This window comes from Sinohyriopsis cumingii, chromosome 17, assembly GCF_028554795.1.
Source record: "Sinohyriopsis cumingii isolate HCF-2022 chromosome 17, ASM2855479v2, whole genome shotgun sequence".
Lineage (NCBI taxonomy): Eukaryota > Metazoa > Mollusca > Bivalvia > Unionida > Unionidae > Sinohyriopsis > Sinohyriopsis cumingii.
The window spans coordinates 65,712,067-65,720,120 of NC_142977.1; the positions used below are offsets into that span (position 1 = coordinate 65,712,067).

General features: G+C 32.5%; 1 long non-coding RNA gene across 1 annotated transcript; it reads right to left on the minus strand.

Annotated features, from left to right (window-relative positions):
- Positions 1 to 285: 285 nt before the first annotated feature.
- LOC149779136 (uncharacterized) lies at positions 286 to 7,429 on the minus strand. Its single transcript, XR_016415577.1, has 3 exons — positions 7,310 to 7,429; positions 5,126 to 5,205; positions 286 to 609 (listed from the first exon to the last, which is right to left on the minus strand). It is a non-coding gene; the product is annotated as an uncharacterized LOC149779136 (long non-coding RNA).
- Positions 7,430 to 8,054: the final 625 nt, after the last annotated feature.

The following is an 8,054-nucleotide window of genomic DNA, read 5'->3' on the forward strand; positions in this document are numbered from 1 at the left end:
ACAAACTTTTGAACGTATGAAACATAAGAAACTGCTACAACTGACCAAACAAATGCTATTTCCTTTTTTTCTTCATGAAAACTTATGCTTACAATTGCTAAAAACATTGGCACAAAACGCAAACTAAATGTCCAGACTTTTGAAGCCATATAGTCTACATATAATCAAAAGTGCCCCTCTTTGCAAACGCTTTTATAACCCCTCCAGCCCACCATATTTTAGGTAACTTAATTGGTTGGTTAAAACAGGGTTTGATTTATAACACAACTGGGTTCTATGGAGCCAAACTACATTGTTACAGCAGGATCACACTGTATTGCTTTATTAATAGGAAAAGCATGGAAGCATCAGCAAGTGTGATCAGAAATGCAATATTTTGAATATTAATGTACAATGAATTAGCTAATACAGATATGTCTAGTACTAATAATTAGTGAGCCGTAAAAAGTTAATGCTGTTCAGGACTGAGGAATTATGCTTGTGCTCCAAGACTTAGTAGAGGTCACATTCTCTGTGTAAATCTGCTGTATGTAGTAGCTACTGTACATGGCTTTCCGTGGAGAATAACACAGTTCTTCTCCATCATAAGAATGACATTCTTCACTGGATCTGAAAGATAAAAACTTCCAGTAAGTAAGGAATTAAGGGGTTTCATATTTATGATACTTATATATTTTACTGTGTGCCTTATAGGTTCCTGTAACTAATGCAGAAAAATAAAAACTATATATATATAGAAAATATGTATAGTATGTACGCTGTATCAATGATATACCTCAAGATGTATAAATTTTTCATTAAAAGGAAACAAGACTTGCTGGTATATCAAATTGTTTTATAATAATACTTTTAAATCCATGTTTTAGGATGTATGAATACATACCAACCTCTGACAAGGAAAAAGTGTAATCCAAGTGGACAAAAAGAGAAATAGAAGCAGAAAAAGAGGAATCCACATATAACATGCTACAGTTTCAATAAACAATGATTTATTTTCCCCCTAGTCTTTTAACATCCTTTACTGCTTCAAGTTTTCATATGTAGCACTTTTAGTTTTAGAAAGCAACAGATTTTCATGTTGCATTTTAAAACACTGTACCAGCTGAGACCATGAATGTTTTGCACACCAGTAGAGCACAAAGTACTGGGTTACTGAGCCTGGATCTGTATTCACTTTTATGTTTGTTAACAATACTGAACAATCTCTCACTGTCAGCATTAGAATGGTAAAGAACCAATATTCCTTTCATAGCCTGACAAAGAAGAGGAAATTTATATCTTCAAGTGATTGTGTCTTTTCGCTGGGAAATAAGGTGCCACTGCACATCACTCTATCTGCATTAAGAATATTGTCAGGTAGAATCTAAACTTTATATTTCAGGAATTCTCCTTCCAGATGATCCAAGGCAGACGAGGGTATCAGAAAGTGATATCTCTTGAAAAAGAATCTAACACTTTGGAAGCTTTTTGACTGTCTCTCATTTACATCAGCAACTGAAGCTTTAAAAGCACTTCATCTCCATAGGGGAATTTCTGGAGCATGTAATCACAGGCTGTAGCATAATAATCTCAAAAAATTATCATAAAACACGTTCACAGCTAGAGTAGAACTGTGTTCTATGAATTCTCTTGCTTCTGCACCAATAGCAAGATCTTCATTATCTTTCTATTAAGAACTTGGTAAATAACACCTCTGTGTTTATAACATTCATGTCCGCACTTTAGTTCTGCTGCAGATAAGAAGTTCCCTTAGTATTGGAGTTCGTAAGACGAACCATTCATATATTCATCTTTGAAGGATTCGGGTTTTTTTTTTTGTCTTTTTCTGATCCACCTGTGAATTTTTTTGAAAAAATATATGTGCTCTAGCACAAACATCGACTAGAATACATCTGAAGACTTTTAGAGCCAAATAGTAAAATTATTTCCACATGGCCTGCAATAGATGTCACGTGATGCTGCCCTTGTGTCCTCATCTTTGTAGGATTCTGTTATTTTTTGCTTTGTTTACTTTTGGCCTTTTTCTAATCCATCTGTGAAATTATTTGAAAGGAGATATTTTTGCTCTCATACACGCATCGACTAAAATAAATTACACTTTAGCACCAAATACCTATAGACTGCTTTTGTACTATATATAAATTAGAAAAAAGAATCTGTGAGTAAAGATTAAAAATTAGAAAACCAGTCTGTTGTCTCGTAAATTAAGCCATGAAGCTGCTATGTATAGAATACGAGGTCAAAAGTTTGAAAGTAGAGCATGTTTCTGGGTAATAGGATAGTTGCTATAAATAGAACATAATACTGTTAGGAAAAAGCAAGGACAAGTTTACTCTTATATTGTAGTTATGTAGAAGCCATCTTTTCTAAAATATGGTATGTGGGATTAATGGGATGTTAATAAAAGCGAGAAAACAAACAATTGATTGTTTTTGGAAGGTGGATATACCGAAAAAGCGGAATCCATATACGTTTAGGTGTAAGGCGTAATTTAGTGAAAAAAAGCGTAATGATTGGCATGTATGTGTATGTAGTATAAATAAATTTATAGTTTTAACATGACTCAAAATTATGTAGCCACAAAATGTTCATTATCAATGTCCTACAAAAATGTCATCGATTATTGTAATAATAAAGCATAATGATACATTTCAAACACATCACTGAAATTTAAAGATTATCTGTCTCACTGTCACTTTACTTTAATGTTCTTTACACTGTAGGTACGTATTAAATCCGACCTTCATAGGTCACATTTTCTAAATTGTCATGAAATTTATTATTATGCACAATTTTGCATGACCCCTCACCCATAAAATCCCTGTATAACTTCTTTATGGATGATATCTTAGAAGTGTATCACTAATTAAAATAACCGATGAAAATTTATTTCACTTGTATGAGACAAGAAAAATGTGTTAGTAGATTGAACACTTTCATTTCCAGTATAACCAAGATCATCCCATACAAGTTTCTGAAAACATAAGACATCTTCATTATGGTAAAGTGCTGATCAACTTAAATTTTTTTAAATTCTGGTGCCAATAGCATAATGAAACCATGATAGCTGATACATGTAGTTGAAATCACCTTAGGAGAACCTTGGAAAGTGCTTCAACAGAGTGCCCCGGACAGAGAATGTTGGGGTTTTAATGGCTTATGCTCAAATAAGGGGTAACAGGAGTCTGCTAATGTTACCGACTACATTTCCAGTGACATGGCAAAATAACATACTCATAGACATTAATGTCCTCAAAGCATTTGCTATTACCAGTAAATGGGTTATCAATGGATGCAATATTATCGGAACATTTCTAACTCAATTGGCATGTGACACTGAAATATGACATAGAAGCAGTATATGTCAAATGTAACAGGAGGATTCACTGTCACTCACTGTACTGAGTGACTCAGGCAATGTGCCTTTATAATGAAGCTAAAAAATATTGGCAAAATTCATGACTGAAATGTGAAAGTAAGTTTTGGTAGTTAAAAAAATTGGAGATTTGGAAAGGGGCTGTCCATTTAGTACATACGCATGGAGGGGAGCTGGGGTTAACCGTAATGCATACACTTGCGTATGGAGTGGTATAATGATAACGTACGTACGCATAACCTATTCGACTGGGTTCAGTTGGCATTTGAATTTTAGCGGACATGAGACAAACTTTTTAAAGTTACACAGTTATTTCTTGGATGCAGCCAGACATTCAGTGTCGGTGGACTATCTGTTTTATAAAAAAAACATAAATACTATTAATCCTTGATTGTTCATACGTGAATTAAATATAGGCCGTTATACAGAATTGGGGTGGTAAAGCATACGTACACAGGTTGGGGTGTGTGTAAAAAAGTATGCATGTGTACAGGGAGGGGTGTAGGGGTGAAGCTTTGCCAGACTTTTGCATACATACTAAATGGATGGCACCAAAGAAGCTGGTGCAAGCCTAAACTTAGTATGTTACCTGTGAAATCAAACAAACTGTTATTTAAAAAAAATAACACATAGGAATTAAAAGATCAACTACCAAAAATTCAATAACCATTGTAATTCCAACTATTGTCAACTTATTAATGGTACTGAAACTAACATTAGTGAGCAAGACAAGAAATTATGTACCAGCTTTTTTTCCCACTAGACACTGGCAAATTTAAAATTAAGAACTATCATGGGAACAAGTCCTATAATAAATAAAATTGAAGAATGATGCTTGATTGTGGCACCAATAGTAACATCTGTGCAGGTAATGAATGGCCATGACATCACTTTCATCATTTTTATCATCAAAGCGTGCTACTGAATAAATGCTCCCACCATAAATCTTTAAAAAAAAAGGACAAATGTGAAAAAAGCGGTAAGCAGTTTAGATTCTGTTGATGTAAATTATTTAGTGTGTAACTATTCATCGTTTAATATATCCATAGTTGTTTACAAGTCTTTGATTCAGATTTTTTTTGCATTACAGAAAGTGAAACAAATCTAACGAAGCGTTTTGATACTTTAAGAAATATTGTATAATAATTAATAGCAGCAAGATAACTCATTTGTGAAAAAACAATAATTAAAACGCACACTTAATAGTTTGCAATTTAAAATGTACCTGTTAAAATAAATTGATCTATCACCACTTGTCAATCATGTCTATCAAATTAACCAATCAGCGAGTGTAAGTTATACACACCTACAGGCATTGCTTTTGTCCACCATTTTCCTCTGACAAGCAGCATGTGGCAAAAATGAATAGATTATGATAAGTATTTACAAAGTTTGCAATGATTTGTTGATTTCTACATTTCTACATAGATAAGGGTGAAAATAAAGAATGTATACGGTATCCTAGTGGGACCCAAAGTGGATGCACATTATGACAATAGTAACTGCAACAACACAATGGGCTTAACAAAACCTAATGACACTAATTCACATAAAACTGGCCGATGTATGCAAAACAAAAGAACATTCTTCAGCAGATACACTGAAGAATTCAACATTAACAAAATATAAAAACACTTGCAAATAAGAAAACATGGTTTACCTTATCTCATGCAAAATGTACAGTAGCAAGTATAAGGAAACACAAAAACTTAACGTAAGAATGAACCTTCATCTTTCTGATTAACATACCCTAAAAAATAGACTTTAGTCTGGTAGATTTCTCTTTGCCTTTGATGATGCAGTCGTTCTGGATTTGCCCAATGCCATTACTGTTCAAATGAACAAATGAAAGAAAAAGAATATATTGCATTAGATGTCTATAAATCTTGCATACTATTCGTCAAAACAAAAAGGAATAACAACATACACATAATACATAAAATTGTTTATGAAACATATTAGATCATATTATTTACATCGGAGTCCACTTTAAGTCAGTACTCAGAAATAAGTCCCTACATTTCTTTAAAAAAATAACCCCTCATGCTGGCACAACAACATAATCATATTTTTTTGGACTGGTGACTGAAGGATTTTCAGCTGGTCTTTGCAACAGTGTCACTTTGTTATAATTGAAAATGTAACTTTCAATATGAAAAATCGGTGGTCACATTAAGCTTTATCACAGTATTGTGTGCTCTGATTTTATCTTTGCCTTATTCCAATTTCAAATATGGTCTATGTGTTAAGTATTTTGATTTGAAATACATGTAACATGAAAAGGAAAAGAAAAAGGTCAGCTTTTATATACTGACTATAAACTTAAAAACTGATGCAGACAGCATTAAGTTTCATAATTTTCACCTGCTTGAACTCTTTAACTTTAAACGTGACTCTACATTTCACTGTTTTCATTGATTTTCGAATTAAGTTTGCTTATATTTTCACAGAGTGTTTATGTAAATATACCAAAATAACTGTGTCAATGACAGTGACACACACACATACACACAATATATATCCAGTTCTGTATTGTCTTCACAAAATTGTGAGCTTCATGTTTTAAGCTCATTTGATGTATCAGTATTATGGATAATGGGTATGAATGTGAAACCTTATGCAGCCCTTAAAATAAAAATTTCTGTTCATTTCATGATGTTATCAATTACATACTGAACCATAAAATTTTAATAGAAGCAGAGATATCGAGTAAAAAAAACAAAATGGTAGAAAAGTTTATTTGAATTCTATATTGAAACACTTCTGGAAAACAAGCATAAAGAGAAATACTGCAAATTACGCTGGTCATTTTGTTCCTTCTTTCAGAATGATCTCTTGACAATGGATGAATTGTGGAATAAGAAATCAAAACAGGCATTGCCAACTTTTCAAAACAGTTTTTATTTTATCTTTCTTTTTTCATTTTTCCTATATTTTTTCGTCTGATATTTGAAAACTGGGCAAACAAAGCACTGTAGAGTTATAACCCTCTCAATAGTCTTTATCCTTACTAAAAAAAAACAAGTGCCTGTGACTGTAAATACTATTTAAGATGAATTATAATGTAAAGAATAACAAAGCAAACTAATAATAATTATTCATGACTAATGAGTTTGTGTGTGGTTTAGATTTTTTAATGAATTTTTAAAAAAGTTTCCCTCATATTGCTATGATGTCTGCAGTGTGATTGTTTATAGTGATGTCTAGCACTGGGGCATCATGCCACAGACATTTAGCATGATGTCCCACCCAGTCACATTAACCTGACACCAGGCCGACCAGTCCTAACACTAACCTCTTAATGATGAGCGCCAAGCGAAGCAGCTGTTAGTACCATTTTTGTAAGCCTTTGGTATGACTTGGCCACAGGACTGAACCCATGACCTCCAGCATCTAAAGTGGACTCTCTAACCAATAGGCCACCAGAGCGGATCATGACTGATGAAGTCTAAAATAACTTGCAAGATGTATCGTTTTGTATCGATTCCCCATCTGTTGTATCAATATGTGTACCATAGCAGCTAAAGTATGCTGCTAAGTGAAAGAGCATATCATGAACATTCAAATTCATTTGCATAACCAGCATGTAAATCTGAAAATTAAATGATATGAAATCATCAATGTGAACAAACAAACATTGAAAATTTGAATAATGCACTTAATAATAATAATGTGAAATAACTTACACATGATGAATTGAAAGTGAAATATATAAGACTTAATGGAACTATTGCTTTTAATACAGATACATAACACTTGTTGCCTTTAGTGCTTGTAGGAAAAATTAATAATTGTGGCTGATACAGGGTAAAATATTTACTTTATTGTAAAATGGAGCAATTGAACACTTGTGACAAAGATTTTAAGTTTATATTAATAAATAACAGACAATTAAAAAATGACCATACAAAGCTTAAGGTAAGGAAAACGTACCATTTTTTATGACAAATTGAAATGTTCTTGTTAGCTTGTCTTTAGCATAGGACTCATCTATAATATTTCAACACAGCGAAGATGTCATGTGAACATTTTTTTTAATATAAGGTGACAAAGCCCTTCTGTAAAGATCCATATAATTATCAGCTGAAATAAAGAAGGAAATAATCATAAATTACAATGATATTTTATGCGCAAAGGAACAGTAAAGATACTATGGTCTAAAGAAAAAACATGTTAAAAATAATGCTTAATTGATCAAATAATTTAACCTAAGAACAGTAAGTTTGGTGATTATAATATGGTGATAATGATGTTAGGGGTTCTCCATAAAGTATGTATGAAACAACTGTGATTTTTTACCACCTTTCCCCTTACAGACTGCACAAAATATATTTTTGTACACCCCACTGTGTAAACATATTGGTGAGTCACCATCCCTTTTCCAAGAATAGCTGGGACAATTGAATTTTGAATGATGAAGTTATTAGGATATTCATTAAATATAAGCAGAGGTTTAAATTAATACTAAGTAATGAAACTTTACAAATGAAAATAAGAAAGTGTTAAACAGCAACTAATATTTAGTAGATTTTATCAGGTTAAAAAGTGTAATAGTAAAAAATCAGAAAGTGACTAAATTTATGATTTCAACCAATCGAACTGGCTTACTGGAATATTTTCAGGCTTGTCATCACTTGGAATGACAAAATGACCGATTTCAATTTTTATCACCAGCTTT